The sequence below is a fragment of the Mya arenaria genome, chromosome 3, assembly GCF_026914265.1.
Source record: "Mya arenaria isolate MELC-2E11 chromosome 3, ASM2691426v1".
NCBI lineage: Eukaryota > Metazoa > Mollusca > Bivalvia > Myida > Myidae > Mya > Mya arenaria.
The window spans coordinates 9,048,249-9,065,742 of record NC_069124.1 but is presented as its reverse complement, the minus strand read 5'-3'; positions in this window follow the sequence as shown (position 1 = coordinate 9,065,742).

Sequence of the window (17,494 nt, the reverse complement as noted above, 5' to 3'; positions counted from 1 at the left end):
TGATACTAGCCGAGGAGTTCCGATTGGTGTAGTTTCTGTCGGGTTTCGTGGTCTAGGGACACTCCATAGGCTGCTGTATCCATCGACGTACCCCAGCATATACACGATCTCTCAAAAGCGAATATTTAGGTCTAGATTCGTGTTGGTATAATACAGCATTTGGAAAATAGCCTATAACACCATTAATGCTCAGTTTCTTCAACTTTTGCCTTTGAATCGATTGATACCCGGATACCCTTAGTATGCAATTGGTCCCTGTTTGAGGATATTGACACTTTACATCGGTCATTACAAAACTTTATCACTACCATTCTCGGTTTAGAAGCAGTGTACTTGCCAATACATTTAATATCAATTATATCACCATCATTAAGTAAGGAGTAAGGAGACATTACATTGTGTTTTCACTTACATATTTACCTTTTGTATGTTGCTATGTAGGCAGCTTATTTTTGTATTATGCTCTTGCTTTGTATTTAGAATGATGTTTATTGTTACAAATTATACATGTATTTAGCAGCATTCTGGAACATTGTGGATACTTTAAGAACGCTATAGAATAGTATTGAAACTTCTGGAATGTTTGTTACTTATCAAGTATATTCTAGAAGAAGATTATTCTAGAAAGATCTTTGACTATATATATATAAGGTAACGCAGAGTAAGGGTGGATCTTTGGTTATCTTTTGTGACATTCATAAATTCTAAAATACAGATTTACATTGGGATTATTCATTGGGAGTTTACTGTGTGGACTATTTAAATTATAAGTGCTCAAAACATTCAGCTTTTTGGACTTTAAAATTGGAAAAAGGACATGAACCAGGATTGGAATTATTTAAGCTATTTGGAAGTGTAAAACAGGTATTTGAATTGTATTTCAAAATTGTAACTTTAACATTAATAAGTTTTGTAAAGTTTGTTGCTGGCTTTGTTTTTATCGTTACGCCTGGCTCGTTTAACAATGTTCTGTGAGTTCATTCTCCTCATCCGGAATACCAAACAATCTTAGCGAATGTTTTAAATTGTCAGTTTGCAACTCCATCATATGCAATCTTTTACTCATACTATATATATCTGTACTAGCGCGATCATGTTGAAAATAAATAGTTTCTAGCTCAGACTGCATGTTTTGTTGTTCGTTAGATAATGCGTTGACATCATGGGACTGCACCTCCCTTACAGTGTGTTGAATTTAAGATTGATAATGCATTCAATATTATTTACTTTGGTGTTGATTTCGAGGAGCTCAAGTTCTATACTTGTTACATCTGATATAACCGCAAATATTTCTATTTTTACTTGCGTAATTGCTTCAAACATGCGTTTATTATATTCCGCCATTGAAGAAAGGATATATACTGTTTGTCATGGTTTACATGTCATGGTAACTTTGTGCCTGAAAAATCATTGTGGTGTTGATCATCCTGCTGACGGGGGTCTGTCGTTAATAGGGCCGGGGTTGAGTTCTACATCGCCGGAGAGCATAATAATTAGCTTCGGGTATCACATGGAAAAGACTCCAATTGATGATGTACTTGTAAGGTGGAGTACTGTCTACTGTATATCATAGTGCAACTGTACGTCAGATGATGCATAGCCATGTAAAGATTGGCGACAAATGTACACAGTTTGAACTGTGACAAGGGAAACTGTAAGCATAAGTAATACAGTCATGACTTTCAAATGTATATCAGTTCCAGTTACCAACGGATAATACTTCTCTCTTGTAGAGTTTATCTTCATATGCTGAATACCGCTTTCCACGCTCTGTATGTTTTGAGTTCAACACCCATGATCAGACACCATAATATATACAATTAGCTTCTATGGTACTGAAAAGTTATTGAGTTTCCAGAAATTGTACCCCGAATTGTCCACCATACAACTTAGTATTGACTTGAGGCAGGTGCTGAAAATTAATCCGCTTTCAATTATCTATCACTGCTTTAGTGCGCACATCTATGTATCTACATATAACTTTGACCGTGTTGAAAAAATATATAACCACTGCTCTATTATTCTCATTGTTTATGAATGTTTCATTATTAAAGACATTTCCCTTATAAATGTCACCTAAATTTTTACACCATTTGAAAATCTTTCAATATATCAGGTATATATACCAGTGTGTGTATACCACGTGATAAATTACGTCATATATGCTACGTAGGAAGGCAACATTTTACATAAAATGAAGACTAAAATATCAAAGATAACTTTTCTTATACTACACCATTTTAAATAAAACAAAGCGCAGTCTACGCAACTTAAAGAGCTCCACCTTCATTTTATTACCGAAGTTTGCATTATTCATATGCGCAAGCCATTCCATGTTTTGACATTTGACAGATGGCGGTAAATTAAAGTAAAATTGAAACCGAAAAATAAAGAGTTGTTTTAGATAGGCATGTATATAATACATGGAATATTAAGATACCTGACGCTTTTCCGTTGACCCGCATAACTTGTCGTTCGGTGAGTAAACATGTATCCGTCTCGACCTGCAGTATACAGTGTGTGTATACCACGTGATAAATTGCGTCATAAATGCTACGTCGGAAGGCAATATTTTGCTTCGAATGAAGATTTAAAACAAAATAACTTCACTATTTCTTCACCATTTTAGATGAAACAAAGCGCAGTCTACGCCTCTTACAGGGCCCCACCTGCGGTCTTTGATTGAGGGTTTAGTTTCTTTAAACACTTCGAACAACCTTTTCACAATACGGTCGTCTGACGGAGCACTGTCAAAACATTATTACGGAAACAGATTTGTTGAAGTGTTTTATGAAACTTATCACCTAATCAAACAGTAGTTTAAATTTCCAAAAAATAATGATGCGCATTCAGCCCTGCAATTTCCATGTTTTTCTCGTTGTGTTTTTTTTTATTTCAACTCATTAGGTGTCGGATAAAAGTTTAAGAAAAAGGCACCTTCGACCAGCCTGATGTTTACCATGGTCAAATGATTTTGATATTTCGTTAATTCAAGCTAAAAAAAAACAATATTTTTTGGCAATGACATCTTCTTTTCCACATTATTCAAATGTAGTACTTTGATTTCCTGGCGATTTCTTTGCTCTTCAAGAACCTTTATGGTAAAAATATGTTGGTTTTACCACCAAAACAGTTTAAGCGCGTCCGAAGTGGATGCAATTTTACAAACACTTATAAATAAATGCAAGCTGAGCCGGTCATTGAACGTGTGACCACTTTTTATAAAATAATACCACCATATGTTGAAAACATTCTATATAATTGTATTTAGGTTGTTGATTTGATTGTCCTTCCGTATATTACAACTGTTTTCATACAAGCTTTGTACACATGTTTGCTCTCCTTTGCGGCTTTGACTCTAGGATAGTCGAATCTACAACAAAATAATTTGTCTGGTAAAAATGATTTCATTATTGTTATTAACCTTGTTTCTCTGTAACTATCCTATTGGCATGAGCGGACACCAGATGGGTCTTAATCGGAAGATACAATCGCTAATAAAAAAAGGAGTGCATTATAGGTAATGATGACACTTTGAAAATAACAAAGCATTTCACTAGCGTATAAACGTCCACCCGGTTAGCGCAATCGGTAGAGCGTTGGACTCTGAATTGGACAATCCGGGTTCGATTACCAGGTCACTTCTGTTGTGATTGGTTACGAAATCCTTTCTACGACCATTCGCACTGTACCACTGCCCCTGGCATGTACAGAATTTGTCAGTTCTTTGCAGAGGTGAATGCACCTAGCACTGGTTCTGCCCAGGATAGGTGTGCGGTGGTTTAACTGTCACTCTGGGACCCTTCAATGTGCTCAAGCCGGGACCCGGAGTATAAACTACTAACACCACCACTAGCGTATAAACGTTAAAATCATCCATCGCCTCGGACCAGAAATTGTTGGAAAATGGGGTGGGTACCCCGAACCTCCCTGCCAACATTTTAACCTTTTTTAAGCAATGTTGATACAAACAAGATATAAGAGCTATATTAAAGACCTTTAATTAAAGCTGCACTCTCACAGATTGAACGTTTTGTCAACTTATTTTAATTTGTTTTAGTGGAACGAGCCAATTTTTGCGAATATACATGGAAACCAGTTATGTAAGACTGCTGTCAAAAAGTTAGATCGCATTTTTTTTAGTTTAAAAATTGATGTTTTATGCATTTTTCTTTAACCATAAGTAACTGTTTAACCCATAAAACATTAATTTTAGAACGGATATATGAAAATCTGCGATCTGATTTTTTGTCAGCAATCTTTTATCATTGGTTTGCAAATATTTACGCAAAAATTTGCTCTTTCCAAGACATTTTTTTTAAAGTTGTTAAAACGGTAAATCAGTGAGAGTGCAGCTTCAAGGCCTTTTATTTAGATTTATTAATTTATTTCATACTGGTGTTATTTGTGTTTTACTCACATAGTACTTTTATTTAACAAACTGATATCGAAAGTATAGAGTTATAGCATATAATAATTAAAAAACAACTCTTTTTACTTAGTGTAGATTTTATTTTTCTACTTTTAAAATTTATTTGAGATTTCCTACCCCAAATAGGTCATTCTTTGATACCAAGTAAACCCATACTATTCTGGTATCATTTGAAATGTGGTTTATGCAGAAAACAAATGTGTTAAAAGTTAACCGAAAAAAAATGTATCGAACGAACATTTCTGGCCCTTAATTTTTTTTCAAAAAATCATTTTATCAGTGTCGGGTAAGAGAAATAAAGAACGTTACATAAGCTGGAATAATTTCTGTTTATATCGTGGATAACAACACTTTGTAGCCTTTTCATATGTATGATCTTACTAGCAAGCTATACCCTTTCAAATGATACCAACATTATATAAGTTCACCTGACATCAACATTGAGTACATTGTATTTATCCAGTTTTTAAGGAATATACTAGTGTTGTACCGATGATCGATTATAATCGACAATTGATCGGAAAGGCCTACGTCGGCGACAATCGATAGTGAAATTTGAACAATCGTTATAGAAACAAGGGACGTAGCCGCTGCAGACTAATTTACTTATTTCTGGTTAAATGTTAAGTTATGTACTCATATTCTTATCAAGTCAGTAAGCCACTACAGTACCTTATTAAAAAAAAAATCTTTGTAACTGCTTAAGGATTGGTTTTCAACTTCTCATGTTTGTGGTTTAAAAGTAATTTTTAAAACTGCTTGTTGTACTTGTTACTGACTGATTATTAAAAAAGAAATTGATATCTTTCTTTGTTTATTTTACACAAGTATACACTACTAAATGTAAGACAAAAGGTATCGTGATCTATAATAGTAGCTTGTAAACACTAAAGGATAGTCGCGTTCTGAATAAATGAACTAAATAAATTTAATGTTAATTATCATATGGGTTTTCTAACTTTTTAACCAAATGCAAATTAACACAAATTAACACAATTGAAAAAATATACTATGAAGTGTATCTTAATTAACTGTCCTATACCTTTCTTATATTCTTTACTATAACACCTAGGTCATCAATACCTAAAACTTTACATGCGAGCACAAAATCTCATGACAATCTAGCGGGAATACCTCTCCATAACGGAAACCCATTCGGAGATCCTCGGTCATTTAAAAAACAAAAAAACAACCTCGGATGTATATGGACGGTTTACATACTCATAAAATGGCATGTTTCAGTCTGCTGCAAGTAGATCGCGTAGTAATTTAATTTAGCAGTTACACTTCATGACTTAAAACTCTTGGGAATCTTGATTATGTTTGCAATGATACACTTCACTGGCAATCAATTTAAACTTAGATCAATACCTAAAAGCTAAAACACTGAATTTAATTGATTATATATTTAAAAAAAATATACAAACTACTCCTACTGATGTACCGGCATACACTCGAGGTTGTTTTCGATAAAAATAACCGAGGAGTTCCGAATAAACGGATACCTTTCCATTCAGATTTAATATCACTTAGAAGTTACTGCATTACAGCATACTATGCTGAAATGTACTATTAATATAACACACATAATTATACATAGACAAAACTATAATCAAACAATGTAGTATTCTATGCAAAAAAACTCACTAAACAATAAAACTAGGCAAAGGATTTCAAACAATCATACAACATGCACTAGAAAATAATGATAAAACTGCTTATATAGAAATAATAAATAAAACACAATCGGCAGGCAAACTTTTTAAGGTCTAAAAGTACAGCGAAAATGAATTTTCTTGAATCAGTGTCTTTTGACCAAAAATCAACCATCCATAGTAGCGCAGACATATACTTAATACATTCGTTGATTTTTAGAAATTTTACTGTAAAATCATAAAATCAATATTTATGCAAAAAGCTACAGAAATAAGCTCAGGTGCAAAAAGTTTAAGCATAAACTCGGTTTAATGGCACTAGGTTAACGCCAAAAAAATAGTAGAACATAAAATCACAAACATGAAACATGGAAGAACAGCACCAAACTCCACAAGCAGCACAGTGCATACACACTATACTAATGATTGTTAGGTACCGCCTTGGAACGGTCAATGAAATGTAAATTTACTGGGGGTTTAAACCAGTTTGCGTGCACAACTTTTTAAACTAATATTGCTGAATATACAATGAAAAAAATACTTTAGCAAGTGACGCTTAAGATATTTTGATAAAGTACTTAAGCAAGCAACGCTTAAGATATTTTGAAAACTTGGGGCCAGGGTGAAGCCCTACAATCATCAAAACATGCTTAGCGAACCTTCAGGCTAAAAGTAATCAAAATATGCTGGATTGCTCAATTTCATACAACATATCAAACAATTCTGCCAGATACACATTCCTGAACCTTCCCCAATCGGCCCCAAACCCAAGGACTGTATGCAACCGACCCTGCATGTTGAATTTCTGTTCGATTCACGCAAAAGGCATTTGGACATGTTTCACTTATTATAATAATGTTATTTTTCTACATGAATACTTTCCCTCTACTGCAATGCAATTGAAAACAAGACAACGAATGAAAACTAACGCTTTATAAAAGCGCCTATCCTAAGCTTAATTCGAGGCTTACAACACTATTGATAACGGCTAAAAATCATAGTATCAGGTTCGCTCCTTTCGGTTCCAATGCTGTTCATGTGTTCTGTTGCATTAATTTATATACATTTCAAGGCATGTATCCTTAGCTGAACCGCGACCATATACTAAAAGTAGTGTAGCTAGATTTCGCGAAATCTAACTGCCAAATCCATAGTATAACTTAAAAATATATACAAGTAATGTTAATTTAAAGTTTAGGACTAATACCACATTTACTGAAGTGCTCTTAAATAAGTGATAATCTTAAAAGAATAAAGGACAACAAACAAAATAAAACCATAACAAACAAGTAAAAATGAAACAAAAAAACGACGTGATTAACATCTTCTGCGTTAAAGAACCTTCGACAATCACTGTTGATGTTGCCTGATGTACGGCTTCTTAATGGCAACTTTAGGCCATACCCAGCATGCAACTAACCAACTACGCTGTGGCAGTCTTCATTGGGATTTTCCTCTCGGTCAATGCATTTGGAATGGCATCACCTTCGGAACTCTTGCATCGTAAAAGGCGAAGGCTTTCTGCTCTAAACCGCGGACCAAATGCAATGAAGATTACGAATTTCAATGAAATGTATGAGTACTTCACAATAGCTGTCCAAAGGTTTAGAGCAAAACGCAGATCGAAGCTTGTCAGGTAGTGTTCAATCATCTCACACGGCAAATCATAAGCCTTGTCAATTTCATAAAACGACCAAAATAAGAATACAACTCTGGGAGTTTGCAAAACAAAAAACGCAACAATAAGCGCAACAGCAATTTTAAAACTGTCTGTGTGATAGGGAACTCTACCAGGTTGATCGTCGCTCGTTGTATTCAGATGTTTGATTATAATCGATGTCCCTGGTATGAGCAACATAAGCGGTATGCCGTAATATAAACTAATGTCAATCCATCTCCAAAATGAAACGTGGAACACAAAATACTCACCAATCATTATTCCACATTTTTTAACTCCAGTGATGTCAACGTGCAATTGATGTCCAAAAAGATTATGTAAATTAAATAGAAGAGAACAAAAAATGGCGATGACAAGAATGGTGTGGGTTCTCTTTACACAGAATTTAGACTGAACCCATCTAGGTTTCATGATTTTCACGACGCATTCAAAAACGATAACGACAAGTAACCATGTTGAAAGTTGCGATGACACGTCCGGGATGTATTTGAAGATCTTACAAATGAACACGTTGCTCAACATAAGTCGATACTCGAAAGTGAAGTCCAGCCACATTATCAAGCCTTCGCTGAGAAGCTGCATGTTGTCGGAAATCATCAAAAAACAAAGATATAGCGATGTGGACACAAACCTTACCGCTGAGCGCTTGATGACCGCATACGTGAAGACATTGCCGACGAAGCCAACAACTAGAAGTACAGGTAAAACTATGGCATACGAGTAGTCATGCACTGTTAACGGTGGTATTGCCACTAATGTACCGTTCTGACACCCAATCCAGGTCAGGATGTACATATATTCTGTTGTTTGCTCGTAATTTTGGTCAGTGACATTGTCCATCTCGTCTGTCGTATCACTCATTTTACGTTTGCTTGCAATCAAACTTCGGCAAATGTTTGAACTTATAAGGTGATAAATTTATCGTATGGCACAGCTCTGTTACCTTTATGTCTTTAAATATATATAGTCGAGAAAATCAGATCGACCAATGAAACTAAAACGGAATTAACCTTTGTAAAACATTAATTCTATAGCACGGGTAAGTTTCTGATATTTGCAATTATACGCATTCCATTTTAGGGGCTTTTCGATTGCTCGCTTTTCCTGTCATCAAAACAGCAGACAAAGTTCCCTATTAATTACAAAAAAGATTATTTGTAATGTATGATTTAGCAGCTCCCATTTGGAACATCAAGAAAATGAACAAAGAAAAGCTTAAATTAAAACTGGAAACCTTAAATGGGGCGTGTATTTGTTTTGTATAATAACTTAACGATACACAAAAGGTTCATCTTATGCTCGTTATAATTACATGGACATTTTAATGACATTATCCATTTCATAAACTGTGTCAAATAACAATCAGTGAGGTTATGTGATAATATCAAATTTACATAGCTTAATAATATCAAATTATGTGTCAAAGTTTATTGGCAGATCGGCATTAAATAGCCTTTATCCATTAACAACATAAATATGACAAAAGCATTAATCAACTATAAAGAGTAACGGAAAACATCTGATTTCGGTTTTCATGACGATGCTAATAATTCTGTCCGTTTGGATTCAAGAGCCGCTACAAACACATATTAGTTATTGACATTTCTTTGGTTTTTAGATTTAAAACAACATACCAACCTAGTTTTCAATCGACTGGGATTTCTCCGTAGATTTGTTTTGTTAGACCTGTAATATATCCAAAAGCATATCTATGTGTTTTGTTTTGTCGGGTCTAGGATTGTGTGAGGCTGATATATCGTTAACAGGTTAACCCCCATCCCCAAGTACCATTTTCATTAACGTGCCCTATTCGGTACACCAATGCTTATTTTTAGTAAACAGTGTTTAATTTTGTATAATCTGTCTATGGTGTTTCAAAGCATTGTTTGTCTCTGAGTTTCTGTTGATCCTGATAGTTGGATTGCGGTACCCAGGATAATAACTGTGGTATTGATATTTCTTTTTTTGCATATTTATACATCATATCACTTACTTTTTATTCATCTCAATGAACAAAAACCATGCACAACCGTGTTAAAAGTATACTTTTTATTAAGAGATCACACCACTGCTTGGAATATATTCCCTTGCCTTGAAATTACAAACAATTGCTTTGGCTAAATAAATTACCAACATGCTATATTATACAGTATGATGAATTTGATTTATAGATTATTGTGTATAGAGTTCATATTTATGTCTCTTAATTCAGAACTATGTAATAAAGCTAAATCAAACTCAGTTTACACTCAAATGATACAGTTTACATATAATTGCAAATTTTTAAGTAATATCACGTTTGGAGGTTCTGACTGCTACTGCACATGGCAATTAGCATGCCAGAAAAACTAACTGATAAAATAAGAAAAGTTGCTACGTGCTTCTTATGTATAACTAATGCGAATATCTCATAAAATCGGAATCCAGTGCATGTAGCAGGATGTTTCAGGCTTGAAGTACCCTTGTTACGTTATGTTTCATGTGTTTCAGCAGGAAGAAAATAAAGTCGTTTCATTTTCGTTTTTTTATTAAATCTGTGTCACACCTTATAACGCTTCTTACACGCAAACACTGCAAAAACCTCCACAACTCGGAATCCAATGCATTAAACAGGGTGTTACAGTGTTCTTGACACCCATGTTACAACCTTGCTACGTTAACGTTACATATGTAACTTCAGGCGGAGAAAAACGTTGCGATTTTGAGAAACTGTTTTACACCATGTCCCTGTTGCTGCTAGGTGTAACACTTGTTACGGCCCTATACCGTGTCACTGTTGCTAGGTGTAACACTTGTTACGACCATGTACCGTGTCACTGTTGATACGTGTAACACTTGTTACGGACATGTACCTTGTCACTGTTGCTAGGTGTAACACTTGTTACGGCCCTGTAACTTGTCACTGTTGCTAGGTGTAACACTTGTTACGGCTCTGTACATTGTCACTGTTGCTAGGTGTAACACTTGTTATGGCCCTGTAACTTATCAGTGTTACTGTATGTGACACTTGTTACGACCCTGTACCTTGCCACTGTTGCTAGGTGTAACACTTGTTACGGCCCTGTACATTGTCACTGTTGCTAGGTGTAACACTTGTTACGGCCCTATAACTTGTCACTGTTACTATATGTGACACCTATTACGACCCTGTACATTGCCACTGTTGCTAGGTGTAACATTTGTTACGGCCAGGCACCGTGCCACGGTTGCTAGGTGTAACACTTCTAACGGCCCCGTGCCTTGCCACTGTTTCCAGGTGTAACACTTGTTACGGCCCTGTAGTTTGTCACTATTGTAAGATGTTACACTTGTTACGGCCCTGTATCTTGTCTCTTTCGCTAGGTGTACCACTAGCTACGGCCCTGTGTCGTGTCAATGTTGCAAGATGTTACACATGTTACGGCCTTGTGCCGTGTCATTGTTAAAAGATATAACACTTGTTACGGCCCTGTACCTTGTCACTGTTGCTAGATGTAACACTTGTTACGGCCCTGTGCCGTGTCACTGTTGGTAGATGTTTCACTTGTTACGGCCCTGTGCCTTGTCAATGTGGCTAGATGTTACACTTGTTACGGCCCTGTGCCGTGTCACTGTTGGTAGATGTTTCACTTGTTACGGCCCTGTACCTTGTCACGGTCCTGTGTCGTGTCACTGTTACTTGACGTTACACTTGTTACGGCCCTGTGTCGTGTCACTGTTGCTTGACGTTACTCTTGTTACGGCCCCGTGCCTTGTCGCTGTTGCTTGACGTTACGCGTGTTACGGCCCTGTGTCGTGTCACTGTTGCTTGACGTTACACTTGTAACGGCCCTGTGCTTTGTCGCTGTTGCTTGACGTTACACTTGTTACGGCCCTGTGTCGTGTCACTGTTGCTTGACGTTACACTTGTAACGGCCCTTTGCTTTATCGCTGTTGCTTGACGTTACACTTGTTACGAACCTGTGTCGTGTCACTGTTGCTTGGCGATATACTTGTAACAGCCCTGAGTCGTGTCGCTGTTGCTTGACGTCACGCGTGTTACGGCCCTGCGTCGTGTCTCTGTTGCTTGACGTTATACTTGTTACGACCCTGTGTCGTGTCACTGTTGCTTGGCGTTATACTTGTAACAGCCCTAAGTCGTGTCGCTGTTGCTTGACGTTACACTTGTTACGACCCTGTGTCGTGTCACTGTTGCTTGGCGTTATACTTGTAACAGCCCTGAGTCGTGAAGCTGTTGCTTGACGTTACACTTGTAACGACCCTGTGTCGTGTCACTGTTGCTTGGCGTTATACTTGTAACAGCCCTGTGTCGTGTCTCTGTTGCTTGACGTTACACTTGTTACGACCCTGTGTCGTGTCACTGGTGCTTGGCGTTATACTTGTAACAGCCCTGAGTCGTGTCGCTGTTGCTTGACGTCACACTTGATACGGCCCTGTGTCGTGTCACTGTTGCTTGACGTCACGCGTGTTACGGCCCTGTGTCGTGTCTCTGTTGCTTGACGTTACACTTGTTACGGCCCTGTGTCGTGTCACTGTTGCTTGACGCTATACTTGTTACGGCCCTGTGTCGAGTCACTGTTGCTTGACGTTACGCGTGTTACGGCCCTTTGTCGTGTCACTGTTGCTTGACGTTACACTTGTTACTGCCCTGTGCCGTGTCACTTCTTCTTGGCGTTATACTTGTTACGGCCCTGTGCCTTGTCACTGTTGCTTGACGTTACGCGTGTTACGGCCCTGTGTCGTGTAACTGTCGCTTGACGTTTCGCGTGTTACGGCCATGTGTCGTGTCACTGTTGCTTGACGTTATACTTGTTACGGGCCTGTGTCGTGTCACTGTTGCTTGACGTTACACTTGTTACGGCCCTGTGCCTTGTCGCTGTTGCTTGACTTTACGCGTGTTACGGCCCTGTGTCGTATCACTGTTGCTTGGCGTTACACTTGTAACGGCCCTGTTTCTTTTCACTGTTGCTAGATATAACACTTGTTACGGCCCTGTGCCGTGTCACTGTTGCTTGGCGTTATACTTGTTGCGGCCCTGTTTCTTGTCGCTGTTGCTTGACGTTACGCGTGTTACGGCCCTGTGCCGTGTCACTGTTGCTTGACAATACACTTGTTACGGCCGTGTGTCGTGTCAGTGTTGCTTGACGTTACACTTGTTACGGCCCTGTGCCTTGTCACTGTTGCTTGACGTTACGCGTGTTATGGCCCAGTGCCTTGTCACTCTTGCTGGATGTAACACTTGTTACGGCCCTGTACCTTGTCACTGTTGTTAGATGTATCACTTGTTACGGCCCTGTTTCGTTTCACTGTTGCTAGATATTACACTTGTTACGACCCTGTGTCGTGTTACTGTTGCTTGGCGTTATACTTGTAACAGCCCTGAGTCGTGTCGCTGTTGCTTGACGTCACACTTGATACGGCCCAGTGTCGTGTCACTGTTGCTTGACGTCACGCGTGTTACGGCCCTGTGTCGTGTCTCTGTTGCTTGACGTTACACTTGTTACGTCCCTGTGTCGTGTCACTGTTGCTTGACGCTATACTTGTTACGGCCCTGTGTCGTGTCACTGTTGCTTGACGTTACACTTGTTACGGCCCTGTGCCGTGTCCTTGCTTCTTGGCGTTATACTTGTTACGGCCCTGTGCCTTGTCACTGTTGCTTGACGTTACGCGTGTTACGGCCCTGTGTCGTGTAACTGTCGCTTGACGTTTCGCGTGTTACGGCCAGGTGTCGTGTCACTGTTGCTTGACGTTATACTTGTTACGGGCCTGTGTCGTGTCACTGTTGCTTGACGTTACACTTCTTACGGCCCTGTGCCTTGTCGCTGTTGCTTGACTTTACGCGTGTTACGGCCCTGTGTCGTATCACTGTTGCTTGGCGTTACACTTGTAACGGCCCTGTTTCTTTTCACTGTTGCTAGATATAACACTTGTTACGGCCCTGTGCCGTGTCACTGTTGCTTGGCGTTATACTTGTTACGGCTATGTTTCTTGTCGCTGTTGCTTGACGTTACGCGTGTTACGGCCCTGTGCCGTGTCACTGTTGCTTGACAATACACTTGTTACGGCCGTGTGTCGTGTCAGTGTTGCTTGACGTTACACTTTTTACGGCCCTGTGCCTTGTCACTGTTGCTTGACGTTAAGCGTGTTATGGCCCAGTGCCTTGTCACTCTTGCTGGATGTAACACTTGTTACGGCCCTGTACCTTGTCACTGTTGTTAGATGTATCACTTGTTACGGCCCTGTGTCGTTTCACTGTTGCTAGATATTACACTTGTTACGGCTCTGTGTCGTGTCGCTGTTGCTTGACGTAACACTTGTTACGGCCCTGTGCCTTGTCGCTGTTGCTTGACGTTACGCGTGTTATGGGCCTGTGTCGTGTCACTGTCGCTTGGCGTTACACTTGTTACGGCGCTGTGTCCTGTCACTGTTGCTTGACGTTATACTTGTTACGGCCCTGTGCCTTGTCGCTGTAGCTTGACGTGTCGTGTCACTGTTGCTTGACGTTACACTTATTACGGCCCTGTGTCGTGTCACTATTGCTTGACGTTACACTTGTTACGGCCCTGTGTCATGTCACTGTTGCTTGGCGTTACACATATTTATGTCTCTTAATTCAGAACTATGTAATAAAGCTAAATCAAACTCAGTTTACACTCAAATGATACAGTTTACATATAATTGCAAATTTTTAAGTAATATCACGTTTGGAGGTTCTGACTGCTACTGCACATGGCAATTAGCATGCCAGAAAAACTAACTGATAAAATAAGAAAAGTTGCTACGTGCTTCTTATGTATAACTAATGCGAATATCTCATAAAATCGGAATCCAGTGCATGTAGCAGGATGTTTCAGGCTTGAAGTACCCTTGTTACGTTATGTTTCATGTGTTTCAGCAGGAAGAAAATAAAGTCGTTTTATTTTCGTTTTTTTATTAAATCTGTGTCACACCTTATTACGCTTCTTACACGCAAACACTGCAAAAACCTCCACAACTCGCAATCCAATGCATGAAACAGGGTGTTACAGTGTTCTTGACACCCATGTTACAACCTTGCTACGTTAACGTTACATATGTAACTTCAGGCGGAGAAAAACGTTGCGATTTTGAGAAACTGTTTTACACCATGTCCCTGTTGCTGCTAGGTGTAACACTAGTTACGGCCCTATACTGTGTCACTGTTGCTAGGTGTAACACTTGTTACGACCATGTACCGTGTCACTGTTGATACGTGTAACAATTGTTACGGACATGTACCTTGTCACTGTTGCTAGGTGTAACACTTGTTACGGCCCTGTAACTTGTCATTGTTGCTAGGTGTAACACTTGTTACGGCCCTGTACATTGTCACTGTTGCTAGGTGTAACACTTGTTATGGCCCTGTAACTTGTCATTGTTACTATATGTGACTCTTGTTACGACCCTGTACCTTGCCACTGTTGCTAGGTGTAATACATGTTACGACCATGTACCGTGTCACCGTTGCTAGGTGTAACACTTGTTACGGCCCTGTACATTGTCACTGTTGCTAGGTGTAACACTTGTTACGGCCCTATAACTTGTCACTGTTACTATATGTGACACCTATTACGACCCTGTACATTGCCACTGTTGCTAGGTGTAACATTTGTTACGGCCATGCACCGTGCCACGGTTGCTAGGTGTAACACTTCTAACGGCCCCGTGCCTTGTCACTGTTGCCAGGTGTAACACTTGTTACGGCCCTGTAGTTTTTCACTATTGTAAGATGTTACACTTGTTACGGCCCTGTATCTTGTCACTTTCGCTAGGTGTACCACTTGCTACGGCCCTGTGTCGTGTCAATGTTGCAAGATGTTACACATGTTACGGCCTTGTGCCGTGTCATTGTTAAAAGAAATAACACTTGTTACGGCCCTGTGCCGTGTCACTGTTGCTAGATGTTTCACTTCTTACGGCCCTGTGCCTTGTCAATGTGGCTAGATGTAACACTTGTTACGGCCCTGTGCCGTGTCACTGTTGCTAGATGTAACACTTGTTACGGCCCTGTCCCTTGTCACTGTTGGTAGATGTAACACTTGTTACGGCCCTGTACCTTGTCACTGTTGCTAGATGTAACACTTGTTACGGCCCTGTGCCGTGTCACTGTTGGTAGATGTTTCACTTGTTACGGCCCTGTGCCTTGTCAATGTGGCTAGATGTTACACTTGTTACGGCCCTGTGCCGTGTCACTGTTGGTAGATGTTTCACTTGTTACGGCCCTGTGCCTTGTCACGGCCCTGTGTCGTGTCACTGTTGCTTGACGTTACACTTGTTACGGCCCTGTGTCGTGTCACTGTTGCTTGACGTTACTCTTGTTACTGCCCCGTGCCTTGTCGCTGTTGCTTGACGTTACGCGTGTTACGGCCCTGTGTCGTGTCACTGTTGCTTGACGTTACACTTGTAACGGCCCTGTGCTTTGTCACTGTTGCTTGACGTTACACTTGTTACGGCCTTGTGTCGTGTCACTGTTGCTTGACGTTACACTTGTAACGGCACTGTGCTTTGTCGCTGTTGCTTGACGTTACACTTGATACGACCCTGTGTCGTGTCACTGTTGCTTGGCGTTATACTTGTAACAGCCCTGAGTCGTGTCACTGTTGCTTGACGTTACACTTGTAACGACCCTGTGTCGTGTCACTGTTGCTTGACGTTACACTTGTTACGGCCCTGTGTCGTGTCTTTGTTGCTTGACGTTACACTTGTTACGGCCCTGTGTCGTGTCACTGTTGCTTGACGTCACTCGTGTTACGGCCCTGTGTCGTGTCACTGTTGCTTGACGTCACGCGTGTTACGGCCCTGTGTCGTGTCTCTGTTGCTTGACGTTACACTTGTTACGGCCCTGTGTCGTGTCACTGTTGCTTGACGCTATACTTGTTACGGCCCATGGTCGTGTCACTGTTGCTTGACGTTACGCGTGTTACGGCCCTGTGTCGTGTCACTGTTGCTTGACGTTACACTTGTAACGGCCCTGTGCTTTGTCACTGTTGCTTGACGTTACACTTGTTACGGCCTTGTGTCGTGTCACTGTTGCTTGACGTTACACTTGTAACGGCACTGTGCTTTGTCGCTGTTGCTTGACGTTACACTTGATACGACCCTGTGTCGTGTCACTGTTGCTTGGCGTTATACTTGTAACAGCCCTGAGTCGTGTCACTGTTGCTTGACGTTACACTTGTAACGACCCTGTGTCGTGTCACTGTTGCTTGACGTTACACTTGTTACGGCCCTGTGTCGTGTCTTTGTTGCTTGACGTTACACTTGTTACGGCCCTGTGTCGTGTCACTGTTGCTTGACGTCACTCGTGTTACGGCCCTGTGTCGTGTCACTGTTGCTTGACGTCACGCGTGTTACGGCCCTGTGTCGTGTCTCTGTTGCTTGACGTTACACTTGTTACGGCCCTGTGTCGTGTCACTGTTGCTTGACGCTATACTTGTTACGGCCCATGGTCGTGTCACTGTTGCTTGACGTTACGCGTGTTACGGCCCTCTGTCGTGTCACTGTTGCTTGACGTTACACTTGCTACGGCCCGGTGCAGTATCCCTGTTTCTTGGCGTTTTACTTGTTACGGCCCTGTGCCTTGTCACTGTTGCTTGACGTTACGCGTGTTACGGCCCTGTGTCGTGTAACTGTCGCTTGACCTTACGCGTGTTACGGCCATGTGTCGCGTCACTGTTGCTTGACGTTATACTTGTTACGGCCCTGTGTCGTGTCACTATTGCTTGACGTTAT